Source organism: Quercus suber, unplaced genomic scaffold, assembly GCF_002906115.3.
Source record: "Quercus suber isolate HL8 unplaced genomic scaffold, Cork oak 2.0 scaffold_420, whole genome shotgun sequence".
Classification (NCBI taxonomy): Eukaryota; Viridiplantae; Streptophyta; class Magnoliopsida; order Fagales; family Fagaceae; genus Quercus; species Quercus suber.
Genome location: NW_027069871.1, coordinates 253,351 through 266,549, shown reverse-complemented (window position 1 = coordinate 266,549; position 13,199 = coordinate 253,351). Strand labels below are relative to the sequence as shown.

Genomic DNA, 13,199 nt, shown 5'->3' with positions numbered 1-13,199 from the left:
TATTTGTTGGTATTTTTAGTTTTTTTTTTTTTTAAATAATAAATACTGTTAGCATATTATAATATTCACAAAAAATATAATTTTGGTCTTTACGTTCTAAGATCATTGTTAATTTGATTCGGATATTTTTTTTGTAGAAGTTAATTTTGTTCTTTTTATTTTTAGCTTGTAGTCATTTTCTTGATTTATCGATAAGGATAAAATTACCATAAATTGAAAATAATATTGACCAAATTTACTTACACCAAAATATAAGAATTAAAATAGCATTTTCGCCTAACATATTTCATATGATTTTGTGAAGAATAGCCACCCCAAATTGTGATGGGTGGGTACGCGAAGTTGTGAATCCACTATTTTTCCAATTAGTTTTTCATCCGCTAATGTCTTTACAAGTTAATGAACCAATGACCGTACAATATAATGGACCTATTTTGCATCTGTGCATACACTTACAGTCTTTTCATTTTATTTTTTATTTATATCTCTCTATATTAAATCCATTATCAAGTGATATTATAACGGTAAAGACATTTTTTGTGGTACTTCAGTGTTAGGGTGTTTTAGCACAGAGACGTGTTGTTTAGCAGTTTCCTCTCCTTTTGAAAAGAAGATTAACAAAATAGCAACAATATACAAACTCACTTTGAAAATGTCATAAATTTATCAGAGCAACAAGTATTCACAACTCAGTATTTCTATACAAATAATTATAAAAGATGGTGGGCAAAATTATTTTTATCTGCATTATTAAGGATGGAAATTAACAAAAATGCTGAAGTTAATGAACAAACTCCCTAGCTAATGTGCCTAATAGAAATAGGTAGTTTAGTGAACGGGGTTGGGAGGCTGTGGTGGTTGCCCTTGCTGTACAGACCATGGAGGTCGCCTATTGAGCTCCTACAAAGAAACAGTTAACAAAATCAGTTTCCAGAATGACCTCCCAAGCAAATAACACATATAAATCACAAACAATTACCATATGACCTTAAGAAGTCAGTTTCTACAATAACATCTAAATAGAATTAGTTGATGAGATGATATAATTGTCCATGGGCATCATAATCATTTTTTCCCTTCAAAAGCATCCTTTTTTACCTTTTACTTCTTTATTTCCATAAAGAAATCTTTGTTGTTTCAGGTACAAGTTTCAATACATATTGAACAGCCGAGGACAAAGTTTTTAATACAGAACTCCTATGTCTTTGTAATATCAATTTTTCTTTTCTTTAATCAGTAAGAAAAAGAAGTTCATTGATGAATAGACATGCTGCCTCTCAAAAAGAGAACCCAACAGCTGATATTTGAGTTGAATAGTGTTCCTTTCCATCAAAATTTTGTAGGTTCCTTTTCCTCCAAATAGTCCACATCATACATGCCAGTATACATACTCTTATATCTTTGTAATATCAATTTTTAAAGTGTCTATACATTCAAATGTGTATTTTTTTATCAGGAAAATAAGAGAAGTTTTTTTTTTTTGATATCCATAATTAAATCAATCTTAGTTAAATATATTTCAGCATCACACTAAAAATAATTTTTATATGTGTGTTTATAATTTTTTATAAATTTTATGGTGTATACAGGTATTCAAAATTTCAAATGGTTTGAAAACTCATATTTTTCAAAGTTGCAGTCTACTCAATCCTAGCCAAAATGGCCAAGTACTACTATTTAGCAAAATATGTAGAGATCTATTACTGTTTGCGAAATAATTAGGAATCTATCATTTTTTTAAAACTTGAGTTTCACAAATTCGAGTTTCATGAAAAATAGCCATCAATTTTTTATACAACTCGAGTTCTAGGAACTCGAGTTCTATAAAAAATAATACGACAAATTTGAATGCTATTTTTTCAAAGAACTCAAGTTCCTAAAATTCGAATTACGTGACAAACAATTCTAAAAAATTTGTACATCCATATATATTTTCAAAATAATAATAGATCTCTACATATTTTGTCAAATAATAATATTGGGCCCTTTTGCCCTCCATCCTTTCACTCTTTCTACATTTAATATTTATCAACATACTTTAACGAACATGAAAAGACAAAAACCCCATAAGCTAGGCACCTAGAAAGAGAAAAACCCCATCAAGCTGATTAACAGGAAGACAAATGTAGTCATAAGCATTAATTTGGTTAAACATTGACAGTTTGGTCAGTTTTTCTGTTATGGAGTGGTGCAGGAGCACGATATAGCAGTCCACGGAGAGTATGTCTCTCAAAGCAGCCAAACGGCAGCCACAGCCACAATTCAAAGGTACCGAACACTCTCTCTCACTCTAAATTATAACACACACACACAAACACATGTTTGGACTTTTGGCTTGACTCATCCTTTTGTGTATTGGAAGCATAACTAAAAGGAACTATGGTTGGAATGATATTCTGTTTTGTTTTTTTGATAAAAACCCGATACAGTGTACTACATATAATTGAATATTTTCCCCTTCTCCTCCTTCATTTTCTATCAGTTTTCTCGAGAATTAGACAAGGTGTTAGTATGTATAATTTGAGCTCAAATTTTATAGTAGTTTCTCTTTAATATCTTCATTTTGACAGCTGATTTAGGTTTGAATTTTTATTTTGCAATTATAGAATTCTTAATTTAGCTATAGATAAGCAAAAAGTGCAAGAACTCTGTTAATGAAACTCTGGGTTTTCATTTTTTAAGAGACCCCCAATGATCTTTTAATATCTAGGATTTAAAATTGTCCACCTTTCTCTTTAGCTTTCTAAGCAGCTAAAAAAATGGGTAACATGTAGAACTTAAGCTCAGAATAATATATGTATTAAGATATCCAGGTAACTCCACTGCAAAGTTCCTAAAATCTTATCCATTCATTTTTAAAGGAGTGGATTATATTTTATGACGTATCAACATTTTATAAAATATTTACTATCACCATTTTGGTATCTATTTAAATTATTGATGATGTGTCATAAGCAATCCACTCATTCCAAAACAAATAGATAAGATTTTAGGAATTCCATGATGAAATTAGCCTAAGAACTCTGGAGGATCCTAATTCTTTGGTATAATCAGTGTATTTGCTATAAGTGTTCATTAGTTTGAGTTTGAATTGTTAAACGAATTGAAACAAGAATGCAATCTTATTAATGGGTTTCAGATATTTCTGGTGAATTTGAATTTTCCACCTCTATTGCTAAGCAGTAGGTTGACTTGTTGTTTATGGATTGGAAGCATAGCATGGGAAGGGACCTTATCACTAGAATGATAGTGTCAATGTTTTAGGGGGAAGAAATGGGCACCCAAACGCCTGCAAGTAGCAATCGTACAAGGACAAACTGAAAACCAGCAATGGAGTGCTATTTTATTGATCTTTTGTTAGATCAGGTGCATAGGGGGAACAGGATGGGCCGTACATTAAAAAAAAAAAAGCTTGGACTGATATGCTGACCGTTCATTGCCATTTTGGATCCCCGTATGATAAAAAGGTCTTGAAAAGTCACTACACTAATTTGTGGACTCAATTCAATGAGTTGGTCAGAATGGATTTTCATGGGATGATACTAAACTAATGGTGGTTGCCAGTCATCATGTTTGGGATGCTTACATCAAGGTGCTTTAGTTTTGTTAATGTTTTGATTTGATCTATACCTTTGGTGTCATAGTGAGTGCTGACTTGACATTATATACATGCAGGCTCACCCAGAGGCACAGTTCTATAGAAACAAAGCCTTGATGAACTTCAATGATTTGTGCTTGATATATGCACATACAACAGGAGATGGAAGATACAGCCTATCAAGTCATGATATAGACTTTGATGATGACATTCAAGGAGTGAATACTAGTGTGTTTTTATATCCTGTCATGGATCAATAGAAATGATGCATATGCTAGTGGCATTGGAATGTATGCTATTGGGTTTTTTTTTTTTTGCTTAAATTACCATTTTTCATTGTGATTGATTTGGTTATACTATCTAATTCTTTATTATTACTACTATTTTATTCTAGAGAGTATGCATAAAACAAGAAAGTGACATAAGCAATAATCCCCTCCCCCTTTTTCTCATAAGTCTATCCGGAGATAGATGGGACTCTATGCCCCATAGAATTTAATAAATTTTGAAGTAAAAATGGCCTTTTACCATCTTTGAAATTTGTACACTGCAATCTCTCTTTTAGCTAGTCTTCGGGCAGTGATCCTTGGTCTGCTTTCCACAAGAATCAATAATGTGTTTACTGCTGATTCTGTGCTTAGCCAATTACGACCTAAGTGGTACCTAATGATAAGACTTGTAGTTGCGTTGCTTTGCAAACCTTTTGTAAGGTTGAATTTAATCAAAAATCTAATTGGCTTTATTCCGTGACCAATTTGCTTGTAATTTAGCACTTAGTAACCCTGTATTTAGGTGGGAAAATTGTAAGGGTAGTGTGTGAGAAGATGTGAAGAAAAGCTCAAGAGTGTGCAAGAAAAATAGAGTCTCGCGACTAGGACTCGCGGGTGGTTCACGACTGGCAAGCCGCAAAAGGCAGTCACGTAAGAGGCACACTGGGAAGCTGAAGGGTCGCGCCAGCTGTCACGCTACAGGACAAAAGTTCCAGTCTGGCCAGGCCGTTACGTTGCGACTTGATTTCGCGTCTTGGCCAAGCCGCGAGATCAAGTCGCCAACTTGCCCTGTTTGGCAAAAACTGACGTTTTGCATTTCCTTCTCACCCTACTATATATACACCCTTATACCCATCATATTGAGAGAGCTTCCAGAGAGAATTTTGTGAGAGAAAACTCTAGAGAAATACAAGATTGATTCATCCCCAATCTTCATCTAAAGAGACTCTACAAATTCCTCTACTCTCTTCCTCTCCATTGTCATACCCTTGAGAGGTCATTTACCAAACCCTTATCTCACCACACCCACGTCTGTGAGAAGGTCCATTTGGTGCTTTGGGAAGCAGTTTGGAAAGGAACCAATATACATTGGTTGATGCTATGGTCAAGTAGCGGAATCCGGGAAGCTAAAGAAGAAATAGGTTCGGCGTAACCTCGTTGGAGCAAGAAGCTTGGAGGGCTTAGGTACTTGGGTAGATTAGGCTTGGAGGGTCTTCTGCTATTCATGTATCCCAACTACATTCTTTAGTGGATTATTTGACCGCTTGGAGGGCGGCGGAGAGGTTTTACGCCGAGGACTTCGGTTTCCTCTTCGATAACACATCGTGTGTTGTCCGTGTGTTTGCATCTTCTTTCCCTTTACCTTTGCCTTATATTTACTGCTGTGGATGTGTTTATATTTGGCTTAGATTGTTTTTCAATTCTGTGTTTAGCTTATATTCATGTTCCGCACGTTAATCGTTTGATATTAAGCTTGAATTGGTAATTTTGTAATTTGGGGTCTAAACGTTCAAGGGTGTTTCATACCCATATTGAACTTTCAATTGGTATCAGAGCGGGTGCACTTGTTGTGGTTTTAATACCTGAGTGTGATCCTTGACCCCTTGGTGAGATGGATAGGTCTCAATCTCTCAATGTTCCACCATTTTTTGATGGTAATAATTATGCATTTTGGAAAGTCCGAATGAGGGCGTTTTTGTGTTCTATGGATGAGACTGTGTGGGATGCAGTTGATATAGGTTGGACTAAACCGGAGGCTCCTAAGGCAAATTGGGATAAGGATGCTCTTGCAGCAGCAAATGCAAATAGCAAGGCATTGAATGCTATCTTCTGCGGTGTTTCTCCAGAAGAATTCCACCGGATTTCTCACATCTCCATTGCTAAGGAAGCATGGGAAATTCTGGAGACAACCTATGAGGGAACTAAGAAAGTGAAGGACACAAAACTTCAAATGCTGACCACTCGCTTTGAGGAGTTAAAAATGAGTGAGGAAGAGTCGTTTGATTCATTTTATAGCAAACTGAACGAAGTGGTTGTTGGTAAATTTAACTTGGGAGAAAAGACGGAGGACTCAAAGATTGTAAGGAAGATCCTCCGGTCACTACCAGAAACTTTCCGGCCCAAAGTTACAGCCATTGAAGAGAGCAAGGATCTTGACGACATCAAGGTTCAAGAGCTGGTTGGTTCTCTGCAGACATATGAATTGTCCCTGCCCTCTCAGAAGAAGAGCAAATCACTTGCTCTTAAAACAATTGATGAGAGAGTAGCATCTCATGATATTTCAGAAGAAGATGGAGTGGAGAAGGAAGTAGCATATCTGGCGAAAAACTTCCGAAAATTCCTGAAGATGAAGAACAGTGGAAAACCATTCAACGATAGGAAATTTTCATCTTCAAGAGGTGATAGGAAAGAGTTTACGAGGAAAGAAGGGAAGGAGTCTCAATCTTCCTCGGACATTGTGTGTTTCGAGTGTAATGGACATGGACACTTCAAAAAGGAATGTCCCAATTATTTGAAGACAAAAGGAAAGGTCTATGCCACAACTTTGAGTGATGCTGATTCATCAAATTCTGACTCTGAAGATGGCTGTGACGGAGAAGGAAATTACTCCGCTTTCATGACCATTGCACATGTGGAGACCTTGGATGAGTTGGGTACACTTGTGAAGGAGCTTGGGGAACATTCTGATTTGGAGTCTATGGGAATAGTCGAAGAGTCTGAAGATGAGGAAGTTGGAGAAACGGTGGGATTGCAAGAGACTTACAACTCGCTCCTTGAGAAGACCGGTGAATATGCTAAAGTGGCTAATGCAGCCATCAAGAAGATGAAGAGAGCTGAGGAAGATTACAAAAGTCTCCTGGCACGATATAAGGAGGCAAAATGTGAAATTGAAACACTTAATGGTGAGCTATCAGAAGCTTACACTAAAGTGAGATTCCTTGAGCAAGAGGTAGTACAATCTCATGCCAAGGTAGATAGGATCTCCTCCAGGAAGCTAGATGATGTTATTTCATCCCAAAAACATGCCTCAGACAAGTCCGGGTTGGGATATACCGGAGGGAGCAGCTCATCAGCCAAAGTCACCAAGGAAGTAAAGTTTGTAAAAACCAATGAGACGGCTGTTGATAAGCCTACTCCAGAGAAAGTTGAGGTCAAGAAGAAACAGAATGTGGCAAATCAACGGGAATTCAACAAGTCCCGAAATCAATCTGAAGTCAGATTTGGAGCTAGAGGAAGATCTCTTCCAAGACAGCAGCAGGGTCCTAGAATAAACTATATTTGTCACTATTGCGGACTGCAAGGACACACTAGACCCAACTGTCAAAAGCTAAGAGCAGACAACAATGCGAGTGTATCTCGGTCACGAGGAAGAAGAAATGTCTTGAGGTCTTGGGGTGGTGAGCAATCAAGGAGCCAAAACCATGATCCCGGAATGACGGACGTGATGAAAATGATTGGCGCCTTCACCACTTGCTTGGAGAGCTTCAACAGGAGGTTTGAAAGTCCTAACTCTCGTACCCGATCCGTCAAGGATATCACCCCAAACGCACGTGACGTGTGGGTGACAAAGGGTACTCATGCATAAGCATTATAACATGTCCATGCATCAATTCTTCCTATGCTTTGTGGATATGATTGGTTATTTGCGTTGTGTTTTTGAGTATCTGTTTAATTTGTGGTTTGTTTGTGTTTAAAATGCTTTTACATTTTTCTTGTTTTTGATCATTCTTCTACTGCTTTCGTGTCAAAAATCCAAAAACACATAAAAAGTTGAAAATCCAAAAAGTTTGATCACTTTGTTGAGTTTTGTCTCAAAGCATGTTTAGCCTTGTACCTTTGTACTAATGGCTCTGTGCATTTAACGAGCTTAGCTTGTCTCTCATGCACTCATATCATTGTGGAAGAAATTCTGAAATCTATGTGATTGTTGTAAATAGATCTTCAACCTTGTCATGAATGATTAGTGAATGGTTTTGTTGATCTTGAGACATGCATAGACTCATGCCTATATATCTTCCCACTTTTTATTTTTATGCTTTTAAAGAGCTCTCTAAATGTAAATCTCCAAATGAAAAGAGATATAGAGCTGCAAAAGCCTGTCGCACACACTAGTATTTGACTAGGAAAAAGGGAAAGCGACCAAAATAAAATGTGTGATGCTCAAAAAGCCAAAGGCTAACTCATCAATTGAAATATCAAAAATTTCAGGCATCTATCTCACAATGAGATTCTCTTTGCTCAAATGTTGCAAACAATATGTTGAATATGGAGCCAAATGAAAAGCTTCAAAGTATTGGTATCAAGTACTTGTGGGAGGTCATATATGCATGTTTCTATAATTGAGATAGGTCACATTATCTAGTGCTAGTTGTGTATGCCTTGATTGAATTGATCATTGAAGCTTCACATTGGACTAAGAACTATCTCATTTTTGATATCCACACACATCACACAAGTCTATGTTCAACGAATGCCATATTCATTTGTGTGATTGTACTTGTTTAAATGTGTTTTCACATGCTCAATCTTAGTGGACAAACACAAAAAGATTTTTGAGTATTTTTGTTTTTGTTTTTGGAAAGTACTTTGTTTTTACAAAATTGTGAATTTTTCTCAAAAACAGTGGTACCCTGTTTTGGCGACTAAGTCGCGGGTCAGCACAGTCGCAAGCCCCAGTCGCGAGCTCAGTCAGAGATTTTCGCGACTTACTGGCGAGTTACTACTCTAGTCGCGAAAAATACTTAGAAAATTTTTGAAAAATTTGTGTTTTGCTCTTTTCGCGGCTCATTTTGGCGGCTTGTTCGCGGGTGGAAGGTCCAATCGCGAGGGTTACTCAGTGATTTTCGCGGCTCAGCTCGCGACTCCTTCGCGACTAAACCTTCCAGTCGCGAAAAACACTTAGAAGATTTTTCTAGAATCTTTCCTTCACAGTGTTTCGCGGCTTGATCTGGCGACTTACTGGCGACTTGGATAAGTCGCGAAAAACGCGTGTTTTGCGTTTTAAAGACAGTTTTTAAAATCGTTTTTCAGTTTTTCCCTCGAAGTTTTATGACTGTTCACTGTCTTCCCCATTTTTCTTTCAAACACTCCGTTTCTCACTGAAAAAGTATCCATTTTTACATCATGTCTTCATCAAACAGCAAAAGAAAGGTATGGATTCTTTCTATCTTCCTTCATTGTACTTGGTTCAAGTATCTTTTTGGTGTGAATAGTGTCCCTGTTGTGTTGAGTTGTAATGGGTTTGAACATGTGTCTATGGGTTTGTATGTTGTGTGTTTTGATGGTTTTATCTTGCCCATACTGTGGTTCTCTGTGATTTTTTTTGTTCATGAGTTTGTCTATTGAAAGACGGTGTTATATGATGTGGTTCTAGAATGTGGTGCATTCCTCATATTATGTTTTTGGCTTTTTGTCATGTGTAATATTGTGAGTATCTGTTCTGAAATGTTCTGCCACTCATGATATTTGGTGTTCCGAGTTGTGGTTAGTCTAGTTAATGTGTTGTTATTGTGCTTATGTTAAAAAAAAATGTTTTTTTTTCTTTCCTGACAATAAGCAATCTGATGTTTGCTTCCTGTGCTATTGCATTTTGGTTCTTTTCTGTATGTCAACATTGTTGCAGATATCTCGTTGTTCATCCAGAGGCAAAGGCATTGTCACTGATGATCCGCCAACCCCGGTTGCTAAACGGACTCGTTTATCGTATAAGTCATCCGAAGAATCTACATTTCAAAGGTTCAGGACTCCTACTGACTCAAAGACCTACACCGATATCTTCAAAGAGTCCACTCCCATTGTGGAAAGAGTGGTCAAGTTTGATACTCTAGAGGCAACATTTATCCCTAAGATATTTGAAGGAAGAGATTGGACTGACTTATTTGGCAAGTTTGAGGATCCAACTGAAGATTTGGTCAAGGAATTCTTTTCAAATGCCAGATACACAGGAGTCGAGTTAAAATGCTGGGTTCGAGGAACAGAATTTTCCATAAATGCAGACTCCATTGCTAAGATTCTTCACATAACCAGACCAAAAGATGTGGATCGAACTCCATACGATGATCGCGAACTTCATGCACAAGACATCCTTCATGTTCTGGGAACTGAACATGAAGTGGGAAGCACAGGATCATCTATAAGCACTGCCTTATTTTCTCCAGAATTGACAACCTTGAAGCTGATCATGTTCTCCAATCTCTATCCACTGTCAAACACTACCTTCATCAACCTAGGAAGGGCTAAGTTTCTGTGTGATCTTATTTCTGGTGCCCCAATAGACATCTGTGCTCATATATTCCATATCATCGGGAAAACATCGGCCCGTTCAGCAACACGAACAATTCTTCCCTTCTGCAGTCTAGTCATGAAGATTGTTCTTAGTAAAGGTATTAGCCCTTCATCAAATGAGAGAGTATTGACTCGTTCCCGACCAATATCCCACTACTCTCTCCAAGCAAGCCAGAGCCACTCTTCCAAGAAACCTAAGACTGAGCCATCCACACAGGCATCCCCATCTGCCCCTACTACAGTTCCTCCTGCACAATCAACCGGCACTCCGTCTATTCCACCTGGTTTCCAAATGCCAAAACAAAGTTATTTCACTGAAACCGTGCTACATCGGATTTCGGATTTAGAACGACTTCTCAACTCCTTTCATAATCAAACTCAAATGCGTCTCGGAACCATTGAGTTACAGTTAGATAACATACAACAGAAGTTGGAAGACAGCCTTTAGCTATTCGTGCCAAAAAGGGGGAGATAATTGAAGCATAGCAAGGGGAAATGAAGCTTAAGACTAAAAAGAAGGGTGCATACTGAAAGGGGGAGTTTGTACATTGTGCATTTTGGAATTGAAAGGGGGAGTTTAAATATTTTTGTTGAAAAAGTCTTTTTGCTTTATACACTGGTTTAAGTCTGTTTTAAAACTCTCAATATGTGAATTATTGGTAGTAGTTGTTTATTTCAGCACTTATATAGTATGATGTTATTCAGCTTTTAGCATTGTTTGTTTGTCTTTTGTACCCATTGTTGCTTTTGTAAGCTTTGAGGGTTGTTTCTAGCACTTTTGCATGATTGTAGGCTTGTATGGTTTGTGCCATGTATTTGCAAAAACTTTGCTTATGCAGCCTTTGTGCTTTGTGTTTTGGTACTTGTTAATGCTTTGCATTACCCTAAGTACAACACTCTTGTGCCCTTGTAGGATTGTTCCTAGATGCATATATGTTTGTATGCATTGGTTGAGTGTTGGACTTGCAAATGATTCTCTTCAATTGAGTTTATCATTTTTGCATGTCCGGATGTTCATTCCTTGTGTGAATGAACATAGTAATCACTTTTGCTTAAGTGACTACTGGTGTTGATCTTGCCATGAATTATTGCTTTTATGCCTATGTTCATTTTTGCTTGATCATGCTTATTTTGCTCCATATGCATATTAAGTTTTCTGCGTACAATGATATTGCTATGTTATTGTGTTTCAGGAGTTACTTATTCATATGTTCAAGAGCTTTTCAGAATCTAGAGTTAGGTGTGAGTGAGTTTTCCAACTGTTCCCAACTCACGTTTAAGTCTAGAGTCTGTTGTAGGGTTTTGTCACGGAATAGCCAAAGGGGGAGATTGTAAGGTTGAATTTAATCAACCATCTAATTGGCTTTATTCCGTGACCAATTTGCTTGTAATTTAGCACTTAGTAACCCTATATTTAGGTGGGAAAATTGTAAGGGTAGTGTGTGAGAAGATGTGAAGAAAAGCTCAAGAGTGTGCAAGAAAAACAGAGTCTCGCGACTAGGACTCGCGGGTGGTTCGCGACTGGCAAGCCGCGAAAGGCAGTCACGTGAGAGGCACACTGGGAAGCTGAAGGGTCGCGCCAGCTGTCACGCTACAGGACAAAAGTTCCAGTCTGGCCAGGCCGTTACGTCGCGACTTGATTTCGTGACTTGGCCAAGCCGCGAGATCAAGTCTTCAACTTGCCCTGTTTGGCAAAAACTGACGTTTTGCATTCCCTTTTCACCCTACTATATATACACCCTTATACCCATCATATTGAGAGAGCTTCCAGAGAGAATTTTGTGAGAGAAAACCCTAGAGAAATACAAGATTGATTCATCCCCAATCTTCATCTAAAGAGACTCTACAAATTCCTCTACTCTCTTCCTCTCTATTGTCATACCCTTGAGAGGTCATTTACCAAACCCTTGTCTCACCACACCTACATCTGTGAGAAGGTCCATTTGGTGCTTTGAGAAGCAGTTTGGAAAGGAACCAATATACATTGGTTGATGCTATGGTCAAGTAGCGGAATCCGGGAAGCTAGAGAAGAAATAGGTTCGGCGTAACCTCGTTGAAGCAAAAAGCTTGGAGGGCTTAGGTACTTGGGTAGATTAGGCTTGGAGGGTTTTCTGCTGTTCATGTATCCCAACTACATTCTTTAGTGGATTATTTGACCGCTTGGAGGGCGGCGAAGAGGTTTTACGCCAAGGACTTTGGTTTCCTCTTCGATAACACATCGTGTGTTGTCCGTGTGTTTGCATCTCTCTTTCCTTTATCTTTGCCTTATATTTACTGATGTGGATGTGTTCATATTTGGCTTAGATTGATTTATCAATTTTATTATAAGCTTGTTATCATATTCCGCACATTGATTGTTTGATATATAGCTTGAATTGGTATTCTATTTCTGGAGGTCTAAACGTTCAAGGGTGTTTCATACCCATATTGAACTTTCACCTTTTTGTATTATAGGGGAAATAAGCACCTTTATTTACATCCACATAAAAGAGGAAAAAATGTTGCAAAGAAATGATCACATCGTGCTTGGCTTTGTGAACACTTGATTGAATTGGCCCTGATGGTTTTTTTTTGGAAAGTGATAGTAATTAATTTCATATCTTACTTCATTTGGTAGCTAGGAACTGGATGCAGTAAGATTGATTGAAATTACATACGTTCTATGTTAGCTTATTGTAATGTGTATTTCAAGATAATCTGTTTTGAATGAATAAAAACTACTTTTACTGATTAGGTGTTGCAATGAATAGCCTAGTACTGACAAGTAAAGAGCATTCAAAAACAGATTGGACACGGACCGATATTTTGTCAATCTTTTGCTGGACCAACTTAAAAAGGCAATAAGATCTGTAATCCATTCAAGAAACAAGCATGGAATGATATGCTTACTTTTTTCAATGGAAAATTTGGCTCTAAATATGAAGAGTTACTGTTTGTCTACTTGTTTTTGGTATTCATTTTTACTGTATTTTCATGTGTACAATTGTTGATGTAGGCACACCCAGATGCGCATTCGTATCATAGGAAGACCTTGTTAAGCTATGGAG

At 37.5% G+C, this 13,199-nt stretch overlaps 1 long non-coding RNA gene across 2 annotated transcripts; it reads left to right on the top strand.

The window, feature by feature from the left end:
- Nucleotides 1-2,068: 2,068 nt before the first annotated feature.
- On the top strand, nt 2,069-13,199 carry LOC136062497 (uncharacterized). 2 transcript variants are annotated; one of them, XR_010624221.1, is made up of 4 exons: nt 2,069-2,268; nt 3,265-3,592; nt 3,676-3,826; nt 13,148-13,199. It is a non-coding gene; the product is annotated as an uncharacterized LOC136062497 (long non-coding RNA). The 2 variants fall into 2 exon arrangements; XR_010624220.1 differs by lacking the exon at nt 13,148-13,199 and having other exon boundaries at nt 3,676-4,297.